Source organism: Oncorhynchus mykiss, chromosome 16 (genome assembly GCF_057628025.1).
Source record: "Oncorhynchus mykiss isolate SJ-2025 chromosome 16, ASM5762802v1, whole genome shotgun sequence".
Classification (NCBI taxonomy): Eukaryota; Metazoa; Chordata; class Actinopteri; order Salmoniformes; family Salmonidae; genus Oncorhynchus; species Oncorhynchus mykiss.
This window is the reverse complement of record NC_143037.1, coordinates 75,406,396-75,418,775: the sequence shown is the minus strand read 5'-3', so window position 1 is coordinate 75,418,775 and position 12,380 is coordinate 75,406,396. Positions and strand designations below refer to the sequence as shown.

The 12,380-nt window shown below is 45.6% G+C and overlaps 2 protein-coding genes across 5 annotated transcripts in view; one reads left to right on the top strand and one right to left on the bottom strand.

Annotated features, from left to right (window-relative positions):
* The window catches only part of LOC110491158 (guanine nucleotide-binding protein G(t) subunit alpha-2), a 38,462-nt gene extending 35,179 nt beyond the window's left edge, over positions 1 to 3,283 (top strand). For 3 of the 4 annotated variants that reach the window (XM_090203943.1, XM_090203942.1, XM_090203941.1), the window contains one exon: positions 2,712 to 3,283. The gene's annotated coding sequence lies outside the window, so the exon portion shown is untranslated. The remainder of the gene's footprint in view (positions 1 to 2,711) is intronic. The other variant, XM_090203944.1, reaches the window with a different exon arrangement.
* A 2,116-nt stretch (positions 3,284 to 5,399) lies between these two features.
* The window catches only part of LOC110491159 (guanine nucleotide-binding protein G(i) subunit alpha-3), a 71,582-nt gene continuing 64,601 nt past the window's right edge, over positions 5,400 to 12,380 (bottom strand). The window contains exon 9 of the mRNA XM_036947744.2: positions 5,400 to 10,694. The gene's annotated coding sequence lies outside the window, so the exon portion shown is untranslated. The remainder of the gene's footprint in view (positions 10,695 to 12,380) is intronic.

Genomic DNA, 12,380 nt, shown 5'->3' with positions numbered 1-12,380 from the left:
TCAACACTATCCCTGTCCCTCCCTAGTTCGACACTATCCCTTTCCCTCCCTATTTCAACACTATCCCTGTCCCTCCCTCCCCATCTCGACACTATCCCTGTCCCTCCCTCCCCATCTCGACACTATCCCTGTCCCTCCCTCCCTATTTCGACACTATCCCTTTCCCTCCCTATTTCGACACTATCCCTTTCCCTCCCTATTTTGACACTATCCCTGTCCCTCCCTCCCCATCTCGACACTATCCCTTTCCCTCCCTATTTCGACACTATCCCTGTCCCTCCCTCCCCATCTCGACACTATCCCTGTCCCTCCCTCCCCATCTCGACACTATCCCTATCCCCGTCCCTCCCTCCCCATCTCGACACTATCCCCGTCCCTCCCTCCCCATCTCGACACTATCCCCGTCCCTCCCTCCCCATCTCGACACTATCCCCGTCCCTCCCTCCCCATCTCGACACTATCCCCGTCCCTCCCTCCCCATCTCGACACTATCCCTTTCCCTCCCTATTTCAACACTATCCCTTTCCCTCCCTATTTCAACACTATCCCTTTCCCTCCCTATTTCAACACTATCCCTTTCCCTCCCTATTTCAACACTATCCCTTTCCCTCCCTATTTCAACACTATCCGTTTCCCTCCCTATTTCGACACTATCCCTTTCCCTCCCTATTTCGACACTATCCCTTTCCCTCCCTATTTCGACACTATCCCCGTCCCTCCCTCCCCATCTCGACACTATCCCTTTCCCTCCCTATTTCAACACTATCCCTGTCCCTCCCTTCCCATCTCGACACTATCCCTTTCCCTCCCTATTTCAACACTATCCCTGTCCCTCCCTTCCCATCTCGACACTATCCCTTTCCCTCCCTATTTCAACACTATCCCTTTCCCTCCCTATTTCAACACTATCCCTTTCCCTCCCTATTTCAACACTATCCCTTTCCCTCCCTATTTCAACACTATCCCTTTCCCTCCCTATTTCAACACTATCCCTTTCCCTTCCTATTTCAGCACTATCCCTTTCCCTCCCTATTTCAACACTATCCCTGTCCCTCCCTTCCCATCTCGGCACTATCCCTTTCCCTCCCTATTTCAACACTATCCCTGTCCCTCCCTTCCCATCTCGACACTATCCCTTTCCCTCCCTATTTCAACACTATCCCTGTCCCTCCCTTCCCATCTCGACACTATCCCTTTCCCTCCCTATTTCAACACTATCCCTTTCCCTCCCTATTTCGACACTATCCCTTTCCCTCCCTATTTCGACACTATCCTCGTCCCTCCCTCCCCATCGACACTATCCCCGTCCCTCCCTCCCCATCTCGACACTATCCCTTTCCCTCCCTATTTCAACACTATCCCTTTCCCTCCCTATTTCGACACTATCCCTTTCCCTCCCTATTTCAACACTATCCCTTTCCCTCCCTATTTCGACACTATCCCCGTCCCTCCCTCCCCATCTCGACACTATCCCTTTCCCTCCCTATTTCAACACTATCCCTTTCCCTCCCTATTTCAACACTATCCCTGTCCCTCCCTAGTTCGACACTATCCCTTTCCCTCCCTATTTCAACACTATCCCTGTCCCTCCCTCCCCATCTCGACACTATCCCTGTCCCTCCCTCCCCATCTCGACACTATCCCTGTCCCTCCCTCCCTATTTCGACACTATCCCTTTCCCTCCCTATTTCGACACTATCCCTTTCCCTCCCTATTTTGACACTATCCCTGTCCCTCCCTCCCCATCTCGACACTATCCCTTTCCCTCCCTATTTCGACACTATCCCTGTCCCTCCCTCCCCATCTCGACACTATCCCTGTCCCTCCCTCCCCATCTCGACACTATCCCTATCCCCGTCCCTCCCTCCCCATCTCGACACTATCCCCGTCCCTCCCTCCCCATCTCGACACTATCCCCGTCCCTCCCTTCCCATCTCGACACTATCCCCGTCCCTCCCTCCCCATCTCGACACTATCCCCGTCCCTCCCTCCCCATCTCGACACTATCCCCGTCCCTCCCTCCCCATCTCGACACTATCCCCGTCCCTCCCTCCCCATCTCGACACTATCCCCGTCCCTCCCTCCCCATCTCGACACTATCCCTTTCCCTCCCTATTTCAACACTATCCCTTTCCCTCCCTATTTCAACACTATCCCTTTCCCTCCCTATTACAACACTATCCCTTTCCCTCCCTATTTCAACACTATCCCTGTCCCTCCCTTCCCATCTCGACACTATCCCTTTCCCTCCCTATTTCAACACTATCCCTGTCCCTCCCATATTGCTTTCTTTTTACGGTTTATTTTTCATCATAAGCCTCCCAAAAGTCCCATTAAAACAGACCTAGGGCTCTATTTAATGTGCATGGCAGAAGTTCAGCTGTACAGCACACTCCCGCTTTACAGGAGACGGCGTTCATGAAAAACGCTGCATGCTGCATGTCGACGTAAACCGGAAATGACCTTTACATTTCTATCGCTTCAGCTTTACACTTTGAATAGAAGACACTAGTTAAGATATATTTTACTCAATACAAATGCGATCAAATATATATTAGAGCAGCTGTGAGGCATTGCAGCGTGTCCTTTTTGTTCCCGTTTACAAGACCAAAACAAAACTGAATCTGCAGACATGATTGATCTACGACGAGTAGCATTCACAAAGTTTTTTTATGGACATATTAAATGGACTTTTCTCTTCGTCTCTTCAGAACTTCCATCAGCCAACTCACTGGTTTTTATTGGGCCACTGTGCTGGAGAAGTTGGGTGGACAGTTGGTGGACAACTGTTTATCCTGCTGTCATCGTCACCACCGCCGAGCCCTGGGTTCCTCGGATGCATCCCTCTACTACAACAACATCATCATCATCAAGTCCATTGGGTAGAAAACAGAGTATAAACATTTAACATTTTTGTTGTAAAAAAATTAAATGAAAGTGCTCCTTGGATGGCACTTATATTGTGTAACGTACCTTTAAACACCCTGAAGCTAGTGTTTATGTTTTACCTTTAGTAGTCTCCTGCTGTTTCTCTTTAACTTGTAAAACAGTTACCAACAGCAGATATTTGAAAATGATCATCTATTTTTAATGGAATCTATTTGAATAGCATAAACTGTGTATTGTGAGACACAAGCTTAGACTAAATAATAATAGACCAAACTCTATTTTGACCAGACCAATATTATCGTAAGTACTGTGAGAAAGGGATCGTTTTGAATATTACCTTTGTCCTTATTTTTGAAGTTTAGAGACAAAATAAAGATGGATAGACTTCTCTGTACTCTGTTTTTGATAACTGAAGATTACACAGACCGTACCAGACACCGATTACACAGACACCGATTACACAGACCGTACCAGACACCGATTACACAGACCGTACCAGACACCGATTACACAGACACCGATTACACAGACCGTACCAGACACCGATTACACAGACACCGATTACACAGACCGTACCAGACACCGATTACACAGACACCGATTACACAGACACCGATTACACAGACCGTACCAGACACCGATTACAGACTGTACCAGACACCGATTACACAGACACCGATTACACAGACCGTACCAGACACCGATTACACAGACACCGATTACACAGACCGTACCAGACACCGATTACACAGACCGTACCAGACACCAATTACACAGACCGTACCAGACACCAATTACACAGACCGTATTAGACAGATTACACAGACCGTACCAGACACCAATTACACAGACCGTACCAGACACCAATTACACAGACCGTACCAGACACCAATTACACAGACCGTACCAGACACCAATTACACAGACCGTACCAGACACCAATTACACAGACCGTACCAGACACCAATTACACAGACCGTACCAGACACCAATTACACAGACCGTACCAGACACCAATTACACAGACCGTACCAGACACCGATTACACAGACCGTACCCAACACCGATTACACAGACCGTACCAGACACCAATTACACAGACCGTACCAGACACGATTACACAGACCGTATTAGACAGATTACACAGACCGTATTAGACAGATTACACAGACCGTACCAGACACCAATTACACAGACCCGTACCAGACACCAATTACACAGACCGTACCAGACACGAGAAAACAAACTGTTGTTTGCAGCACAATCATTTGGACTTGGAGTCAATTCCATTTCAATTCCAGTCGATTCATGAAGTACATTGACATTTCAATTCTGAATCCAATTCTCTTCAATGAGGAAAATTAGGAATTTTGTTTACTTTCTGAATTGACCTCTAAGGTGCTACTATTCCTCTTCTGCTTGACCTGTTGTATGAGAGCAGAGTGGATGGACCAAACGCCTTGGATAGGTACAATTGAATCAGAACACTGTGATGACAACAGTTGAGTTGTACTTAATACCATTACATACATGGACATCATATCACACTTTACCATCAGCTGGTGGTTTTATTCATTTTATTTAACCTTTAACTAGTCAAGACAGTTAAGAACAAATTATTATTATTTACAATGACGGCCTACCCCGGCCAAAACCTTTCTTAACCCGGACGACGCTGGGCCAATTGTGCGCCGCCCTATGGGGACTCCCAATCACAGCCGGTTGTGATACAGCCTGTAATCGAAAACCAGGGTCTGTAGTGACGCTTCTAGCACTGCGATGCAGTGCCTTAGACCGCTGCGACACTTGGGAGCCCTTGTGTTGTTTATGAAGACAAGGGATGTGTCACAAAAGGGCATCATATTCCCTACGGGCCCTGTTCAAAAGGGCATCGTATTCCCTACGGGCCCTGGTCAAAAGGGCATCGTATTCCCTAAGGGCCCTGGTCAAAAGGGCATCGTATTCCCTAAGGGCCCTGGTCAAAAGGGCATCGTATTCCCTACGGGCCCTGGTCAAAAGAGCATCGTATTCCCTACGGGCCCTGGTCAAAAGGGCATCGTATTCCCTACGGGCCCTGGTCAAAAGGGCATCGTATTCCCTATGGGCCCTGGTCAAAAGGGCATCGTATTCCCTACGGGCTCTGGTCAAAAGGGCATCGTAATCCCTAAGGGCCCTGGTCAAAAGGGCATCGTATTCCCTAAGGGCCCTGGTCAAAAGGGCATCGTAATCCCTAAGGGCCCTGGTCAAAAGGGCATCATATTCCTTACGGGCCCTGGTCAAAAGGGCATCGTATTCCCTAAGGGCCCTGGTCAAAAGGGCATGGTATTCCCTACGGGCCCTTGTCAAAAGGGCATGGTATTCCCTACGGGCCCTGGTCAAAAGAGCATTGTATTCCCTACGGGCCCTGGTCAAAAGAGCATTGAATTCCCTATGGGCCCGGGTCAAAAGTAATACAGGGGAATATGGTGCCATCTAGGATGCAACCAAGGATAGAAAAATAGAGCAGAGAGTTGAAGTGCCATCATTTAATAGAGTTAATAGTAACACATCTGAACAAAGTCAACCTGAACCAGAAGTATAATGTAACCAGCTCATCTGATCCATCTACAGGGTCGCATTCATTAGTGCACACCGTTTCAAAACGTAGCGAAAAAGACATCTGGCAACAGGAGAGAGAGAGAAAAAAAAGAGCGTTTCTTATTGGACAATTCCGGGTAGTCCCTTCCTGTTTCAGTGTATTTTATTCCGTTGTAAGGTATAGTTCTGACCGAGGAGGAAGTCATTAACAGTCTCTAACCCAGACAGTTGGTGGCTATTTGACAAACTGTTTTCTGGACAAAATAAAATGTTCAGTGGAGTTCTCCTTGGTTCCCAAACCAACCAATCAATGTTTCTTATGTAACAGTAACCCCACCCATAAACCTAACCTAACCTTTCGTGGACTGACTTACTTAGTATCACATTTGTTTCTGCCTCCCAAGCAAGTGAAGGCATGCAGTGTGGTTCTGAGCACAGCTTTCCCCTCTGTACAAAAATTGTTTTTGTTACATACTCAATCTAGTTCATTGGTCCGTTCATTCTTAACAATACACTTTGGATAAAATACATCTCTTAATTAATTATAAAGGCTATAAAATATCAAGATAGTGAATTACAAAAATGGTCTTTTCATCCAGATAATCAATAAGTGTTGTTTTATAAAAGTGGTGCGATAAAACTATTAATCTCACTTGACAATAATCCATATTCAATGATCAATATTATACAATAATGTGCCGTAGTGAACAAAGAGTCCCAACATACAAAAATACTGTTCAATACAAAGTGGTCCATTTGTAATTTAAGTTTTGAAAATGAAATAACAAATAAGGATGTAACCTAGGTAAAACGTGATGAAAGGTAAAGAGTTAGGTGCCAGGTCAAATCTATCACATTAATTCCCGATCCATCTCTAGAGCATTGACACACTACTTATAGATGGAATCTGATTTTGTAAAGAAAATCCCCAAATGAAAAAAAGACAGTTTGAACTAGTCCATACAAACAACATGCCATAAAGACAATGGTTTTACAGGAAATTAAATGAGATAATTAACTCAGTAAACAAACACAACAAAGGTGAAATAGTGACATGAGATGTTCAGCTTGGTGGTTTGGTCTGGTGTGCATACTGAGTAGACAAAACATTAGGAACACCTGCTCTTTCCACCAGACTGACCAGGTGAACGTTGTAGATGAAGGGGAGGATGTCTAAGCCTGGAGATAATTGAGACATGGGCCATTCAGAGGGTGAATGGGCAAGAAAAAAAAAAGACTTAACCACCTAAGGTCGATGTCCACACCCCCGTGGAAAATGAATTAGCATAATAAAATACAAATATAACTTTAAAAAAAAAACCTGTCAGTTTAAACTAGAGATGTTTTGTTGCTGTTGCATCTTAATCCACCGTCGATGTAACACTTCCTGTGGTGAAAGGTGACAAAGCTAGAGCGGTGTTTGTCAGACCAGGAGACGTTGTAGAATAACAGTGAAGACATCAAAACTGTGAAATAACACATATGGAATCTTGTAGTAACCAAAATAAAGTGTTTAAACAAAATCAAAATCTATTTTATACTTGCGATTCTACAAAGTAGCCACCCGTTGCCTTGATGACAGCTTTGCACACTCTTGGCATTCTCTCAACCAGCTTCATGAGGTCACCTGGAATGATTTTCAATTAACAGGTGTGCCTTGTTAAAAGTTCATTTGTGGAATTTCTTTCCTCCTTAATGCGTTTGAGTCAATCAGTTGTGTTGTGACAAGGTAGGGGTGGTATACAGAAGATTTGGTGAAAGACCAAGTCCATATTATGGCAAGAACAGCTCAAATAAGCGAAGAGAAACGACAGTCAATCATTACTTTGACTTTTTTTTCGGTTCAATCAATATGGAAAATGTCAAGAAGCTTTTCAAGTTTCTTCAGGTGCAGTCGCAAAAAAAATCAAACACTATAATGAAACTGATACTCATGAGGACCGCCACAGGAAAGGAAGACCCAGAGTTACCTCTACTGCAGAGGATAAGTTCATTAGAGTTAACTGCACCTCACATTGCAGCCCAAATAAATGCTTCACAGAGTTCAAGTAACAGACACATCTCAACATCAACTGTTCAGAGGAGACTGCAAGAATCAGGCCAACATGGTCGAATTGCTGCAAAGAAACCACTACTAAAGGACCCTAATAATAAGAAGAGACTTGCTTGGGTCAAGAAACACAAGCAATGGACATTAGCCCGGTGGAAATCTGTCCTTTGGTCTGATGAGTCCAAATTGGAGAGTTTTGGTTCCAACTGCTGTGTTCTTGTGAGACACAGAGTAGGTGAATGGATGATCTCCGGATGTGTGGTTCCCATCGTGAAGCATGGAGGAGGTGGTTTGATGGTGTGGGGGTGCTTTGCTGTTGACACGGTCTGTAATTTATTTAGAATTCAAGGAACACTTAATCACCATGGCTACCACAGCATTCTGCAGCAATACACCATCCCATCTGGTTTGTGCTTAGTGGGACTAGCATTTGTTATTCAACAGGACAATGACCCAACACACACCTCCAGGCTGTGTAAGGGCTATTTGACCTAGAAGGAGAGCGATGGAGTGCTGCATCAGATGACCTGGCCTCCACAATCCCCTGACCTCAACCCAATTGAGATGGTTTGCGATGAGTTGGACCGCAGAGTGAAGGAAAAGCAGTCAACAAGTGCTCAGTATATGTGGAAACTCCTTCAAGACTGTTGGAAAAGCATTCCAGGTGAAGCTGGTTGAGAGAATGCCAAGAGTGTGCAAAGCTGTCATCAAGGCAACGGGTGGCTATTTGAATAATCTTTTTTTGGTTACTACATGATTCCATGTGTTATTTCATAGTTTTGGTGTCTTCACTATTATTCTACAATGTAGAAAATAGTACAAAATAAAGAAAACTCCTTGAATGAGGTTTGTCCAAACTTTGGACTGGTACTGTACATGTTTCCTGATCTTTCTTATATCTCAGATATAAGTAGGTGCCAGGTTTGTGTCAAGAACTGCAACTCTGCTGAGGTTTTTCACGCTCAACGGTTTCCCGTGTGTATCAAGAATGGTCCACCACCCCAACGGACATTCAGCCAATTTAACACAACTGTGGGAAGCGTTGGAGTTAACATGGGCCAGCATCCCTGTACAATGCTTTCAACACCTTTCCCCAGTGATTTGAGGCTGTTCTGAGGGCAAAGGAGTCGCAACTCAATATTAGGAAGCTGTTCTTAATGTTTTGTACACTCAGTGTATACCAGTATTGTGTCAATCTATAGATGGGAGCACTGGAATGGAGAGAAGGGATATGTTCCAAAGACACCCTATTCCTCTATGTAGTGCACTACTACTCTGGTCGAAGGTATCGCACTACATAGGGGATTGGGTGTCATTTGGGACACAGCCAAGGATGATTTTTTTTTCTATCTGTGTGATTTGTTGGTTAATAAATCAACCGAAAGCCATAAAAATATCACTCCACTGAACAAAAATATAAAACGCAACATGCAACCATTTCAAAGATTTTTACTGAGTTACAGTTCATGTAAGGAAATCAGTCCATTTAAATAAATGAATTAGGCCCTAATCTATGGATTTCACATGACTGGGAATACAGATATGCATCTGTGGATCAGAAAACCAGTCAGTATCTGGTGTGACCACAATTTGCCATGGGGCACTCTGTTCACAATGCCTCATCTCCTTCACATAGAGTTGTTCAGGCTGTTGATTGGTGGCCTGTTGGAATGTTGTTCCTCTCCTCTTCAATGGCTGTATGAAATTGCTGAATATTGGCGGGAACTGGAACACGCTGTCGTACACGTCGATCCAGAGCATCTTAAACATTCTAAATGGGTGACAGCATGCAGGCCATAGAATAACTGGGAAATGTTCAGCTTCCAGAAATTGTGTACAGATCCTTGCGACATGAGGCTGTGCATTATCATGCTGAAACATGAGGGGGTGGCGGTGGATGAATGGCACGACAATGGGCCTCAGGATCTCGTCACGGTATCTCAGTGCATTCAAATTGCTACCAATAAAATTGAATTGTGTTCGTTGTCCGTAGTTAATGCCTACCCATACCATAACCCCACCACCACCATGGGGCACTCTGTTAACAACGTTGACATCAGCAAACCGCTCGCCCACAAGACGCCATACACTCTGTCTGCCATCTGCTCGGTACAGTTGAAACCAGGATTCATCTGTGAAGAGCACACTTCTCCAGTGTGCCAGTGGCCATCGAAGGTAAGCATTTGCCCATTGAAGTCGGTTACGACGCCGAACTGCAGTCAGGTCAAGGCTAAGTAGATGAGCTTCCCTGAGAAGGTTGCACAAACCCACAGTTGCATCAGCTGTCCGGCTGGCTCGTCTCAGACAATCCTGATGGGGAAGAAGCCAGATGTGGAGGTCCTGGGCTGACGTGGTTCACACGTGGTCTGCGGTTGAGAGGCCGGTTGGACGTATTGGCAAATTCTCTAAAACGACGTTGGAGACGAGAAATTAACATTCAATTCTCTGGCAATAGCTTTGGTGGACAGTCCTGCAGTCAGCATGCCAATTGCACGGTCCCCTAAAACTTGGGTCATCTGTGACATTGTGTTGTGTGACAAAACTGCACATTTAAGACTTATCTTATATTGCCCCAGCACAAGGTGCACCTGTGTAATGATCATGCTGTTTAATCAGTATCTTGATATGCCACACCTGTCAGGTGGATGGATTATCTTGGCGAAGGAGAAATGCTCACTAACATGGATGTAAACAAAATTCTGCACCAAATTTTTAGAGAAATAAGCTTTTTGTGCGTATGGAAAATGTCTGGGATCTTTAATTTCAGCTCATGAAACATGGGACCAACACTTTATATGTTGTGTTTATATATATTTTTGTTCAGTGTAAATTATCTGGAACTAAAAACAGAAGTATTCTGTAGTCTGACTTGGCAGTTCCCATATAAGTCACAGTGACTATATTTCACTGTTTAAGGTTTTCCCCACAGTTCAGTTCTGTCCTGAGCTCAGTGTATCAGAGGGTTGAGAACATGGAGAAAAATAAAAAGTGGTAAAACGAAAACAATCCCAGAATGCAGTATTCATCATCCGCTGTATTCAGCATGGCAACCAACAGTCTCAATCGCTGGTTCTACTTTCCATAATCTTCTTCTACTTCCACGATCATCTAATGCAAATGTCCCAAGTCATCTCATATCTTCATCCCCCTTACATGAGGCTCACGGTCCACCAGACACCTACAGAAGAGGAAGAGAGAGGATAAAAGTGAACCATTATAAAAAAACATATCTATGACTGCATCCAATCTGTCCTGACATCACAATGAAGCACGCCCCCCTCATGAATCCAAGCTGTCCTGAGATCACAATGAAGCACGCCCCCCTCATGAATCCAAGCTGTCCTGAGATCACAATGAAGCACGCCCCCCTCATGAATCCAAGCTGTCCTGAGATCACAATGAAGCATGCCCCCCTCATGAATCCAAGCTGTGCTAACATCACAATGAAGCACGCCCCCCTCATGAATCCAAGCTGTGCTAACATCACAATGAAGCACACCCCCCTCATGAATCCAAGCTGTGCTAACATCACAATGAAGCACACCCCCCTCATGAATCCAAGCTGTGCTAACATCACAATGAAGCACACCCCCCTCATGAATCCAAGCTGTGCTAACATCACAATGAAGCACGCCCCCCTCATGAATCCAAGCTGTGCTAACATCACAATGAAGCACACCCCCCTCATGAATCCAAGCTGTGCTAACATCACAATGAAGCACACCCCCCTCATGAATCCAAGCTGTGCTAACATCACAATGAAGCATGCCCCCCCTCATGAATCCAAGCTGTGCTAACATCACAATGAAGCACGCCCCCCTCATGAATTGCTTCATTACAACACCTACACATGCTGCCACTGAATCAAACAATCAAGAGGACAAAGAATCTGTAACATACAGTCATCTTGGCATTCTGCGGACTGTCCAGTCCTTTCAGATATTACCCAAATGCCCCCCACCCCCCAAAAAAACATTCTGCAGCTTTAACCAATAACAGGTGTATGTCTACAGTGATTCAGTATGTACAAAGTTCAAAAGGTCACAAACCTGAAGCGCCCTGTCACCTCCTTAGAGGCCAAACTCAAACAGTTCTCACAGCAAGGACATGTTAGAGTCCTCATGGTTATGGGTTCAATCGCCCCGCTAGCCTTTCTATGGGTTCAATCCCCCCGCTAGTCTTTCTATGGGTTCAATCCCCCCGCTAGCCTTTCTATGGGTTCAATTCCCCCGCTAGCCTTTCTATGGGTTCAATCCCCCCGCTAGCCTTTCTATGGGTTCAATCCCCCCGCTAGCCTTTCTATGGGTTCAATCCCCCCGCTAGCCTTTCTATGGGTTCAACCCCCCCCGCTAGCCTTTCTATGGGTTCAATCCCCCCGCTAGCCTTTCTATGGGTTCAATCCCCCCGCTAGCCTTTCTATGGGTTCAACTCCCCCGCTAGCCTTTCTACGGGTTCAATCCCCCCGCTAGCCTTTCTATGGGTTCAATCCCCACGCTAGCCTTTCTATGGGTTCAATCCCCCCGCTAGCCTTTCTATGGGTTCAATCCCCCCGCTAGCCTTTCTATGGGTTCAATCCCCCCGCTAGCCTTTCTATGGGTTCAATCCCCCCGCTAGCCTTTCTATGGGTTCAATCCCCCCGCTAGCCTTTCTATGGGTTCAATCCCCCCGCTAGCCTTTCTATGGGTTCAATCCCCCACGCTAGCCTTTCTATGGGTTCAATCCCCCCGCTAGCCTTTCTATGGGTTCAATCCACCGTTAGCCTTTCTATGGGTTCAATCCCCCCGCTAGCCTTTCTATGGGTTCAATCCCCCCGCTAGCCTTTCTATGGGTTCAATCCCCCCGCTAGCCTTTCTATGGGTTCAAT